This window comes from Copadichromis virginalis, linkage group LG5 (genome assembly GCF_057382275.1).
Source record: "Copadichromis virginalis isolate Kocher_CV1m ecotype Utaka linkage group LG5, C_Virginalis_male_GT1.1, whole genome shotgun sequence".
Taxonomy (NCBI): Eukaryota; Metazoa; Chordata; class Actinopteri; order Cichliformes; family Cichlidae; genus Copadichromis; species Copadichromis virginalis.
Window position 1 is genome coordinate 41,373,148 of NC_140622.1, and position 2,795 is coordinate 41,375,942.

Sequence of the window (2,795 nt, forward strand, 5' to 3'; positions counted from 1 at the left end):
GTAGAGGACCCTAGCTTGAAGGATAAACCGCCCGCAGGGGCGTGCTGGGTGATTTAAAAAAAAAAAAAAAAAATATATATATATATATATATATATATATATATATATATATATATATATATATATATATATATATATAAAATGCCTTAGGCCTCCACTAGGGGGCGCTATGAAGTGAAATATCTTCATTGTAACGTCCATGCAGTCAGACCCAAAGACGATTATACTTGATTTACCAATAATTTCAGTCAGTTAGGCAGCCATTGCACAAATATCATCATAGCAGCACAATAATTACTAATCCAGGGAAACTTCTCCCAGACCAGAGGGGGCGCTCCAGTTTTTTCAGCAGAGAAAAACTGCTGTTTGCTGTCTGCTGCTCCTGTGTACGCTGAAGGTCATTCTCCGAAGAACTCAGCAGAACCACAGAATTGTCCAGAGGTTCCTCACCTGGCTACACCTGCAGGTCTGTCCATGAGTATGATCAGCAGGACCAGAGACATGCACCAGCTTATTCTGGTTTCAGCATGGATCTGCACGTTGGCTCTACAGCAGGACACAAGGACAGACCAGCTGGTATGGTATCTATGTTTTATACCAGTCATCTGCATCTCCTGACCAATTACTTATGTAACCGGGGCAGGTCTGGTCTTATTATGGATTCTACATAAGAGGATCTGCATAAGAATAGTGGAAGGAGAAACAGTCTGAAGTGCTTCCAGATTAAAAGTTGCTGCAGAGTTTGCTGCTTCTCTCTGGCTTCACATCTGAATCTGAGACATAAATAGTCAGAAGTCAGTTTTAGAACCAGAGGAGGAAAGCGAGGACGAGAAGTGGATAGAAAAACGATGAAATGGAGGAGAGCGATGGAGAGATCAAAGTGGATACAGTAACAGGAGGAGAGGCTGGGGATGGGTTAAGCAGAGGGCTGATAAATCTGCGGGGCTTAATTATTGTCTTCTTCACACATTGCTTTCTCTCACACATTATTCTATCCATCACGAGGACGGTACACAGCCGGGAGGATTACACAGTCGTTTCTCCTCGCCTCGTTCAGAACCTTCAGAGCTGTGGGGCTATAAATACCACCGAGCTGCTGCCTGTTCCAGTTTCCCTCTGCCCAGTTTGTAACATGAGATAAAACAGCATTAATTATTGATGATTCAATAATTAATCAGCACAAGATGAAGAAATGCTTTCTTCTCTGAGATTCCATCACCTGACAAACGTGCATGCACAGACTGCAGCTCTGCTGTTGTTAATGGTTAAAGGCAGCTTCCATTGGCCGATTCATGTTAGGGTAAGAACGCCTGCGTTACCTCAGCATCTTTTTTATTCTCTCCACTCGTTTGTATTAAAAAGCTTTCTGCTTTGAGACCCTCGGGCGCGGCTCTGAGCGCGCCTCTCGATAGCAGCATGTGGCTCAGACAGAAAACACACTCCATCTCAATATTCCCCGTTTACCCCGACTTTATCTTCATTACTCGCCGCAGTGTGGCTTCACTGATAAGATGCACGAACGAGATACACGGAAACAATTCTGCGACAAGATACTCTGCAGTGTGTTTTCACTGCGATGGAGCCGTGATTAGACCCTCTGTGTGTGTTTACAGCTTATTTTTCTCTCTGTGCTCGAGAACAATGAAAAGTCAGCGACTGTGCTCCAGACTCATGAAAGGGCCCCGACACTCCTGCTGAGGAACGATGCCCCCAGACTGGTAGAGACACAAAGTCATGTCGTTTGGAGTCGATGACATGTATTTTCCCGCTCGGCGTGTCTGTTTATAACCAGACCGGATCTCCTCGTGTCTGTCTGCAGCTGTTTGTGTCTCTTTGCTTCTATTCGTGGCTGTTTTGTGTGTCGTTTTGAGTATTTTGCTTCCAGCTTTTGTCTTTTTGCACTTCTTTGCGTCTTTTTTGTTGTTTTGCATCTAGTTTGAGTTGGTGTGCTTCAGTTTGGTTCTCGTGTCTTCCGTCACTTATCCAGATCAGAATTGTTGGGGGAGCAGTTTAAGCAAAGATCCTTCAGATTGTCCTGTAAGTGTCCTCGGTCTCCTTTCAGCTGGAAACGCCTGCCTCGGATTCATCCAGAAGAACTCCCGCTCCTCCGCTGTCTGCTGTGAGGTCCTCCTGAATGACTCAGCTGAGCACAGACAGAGGAAGCTCATTTCTGCTGCCAGTATCCACAACCTCATTCTTCAGGTCACGACTCACAGCTCGTGGTCACGCCGAGGCTACGAATGTAGATGAACTGATCCATCTATCTCCCCCTCTCATGAACCAGACATCCTTGATCTTGCAGTTCCTCCCCAAATCCGAGTGTCCATCCCTTTCTGTGATCCACGCCTTCACTCTTCAGTGAAAACAGCAGACTGCAAATAATGAAATATGTGATTCCCCCGACTCTCAGGTGTCTGAGCTCGTACCTCAATGGCTCCATTAGCCATCCACTCTGACTTGAAGTGAAACTGTGCAGTATTTCCTCTCTAATCAGCAGCTCTGTGAGGCTCTGTTCAGTCATCAAAAACTGGGTGATATTAGAACCAACTTTGAACTGGGGATAGTGACTATGAAATTCATCCTGAAGCACAAAGGTGGAGCTGTTACGACGGAGCTCAGGTCGTCAGGGTTCATCGTCTGGAAACCACAAATGTGCAAAAAGAGGCCTCCTGTGAGGTTTTTCTTCTTCTTTCTTTCTTTCCTCCAAAGTTCAAACACATTTTACGTTTACCTTCAGAAGCAGCTCGGTCACTGACACGCTCGACTGCATTAAAACATCAGACTGCGATCTTCTC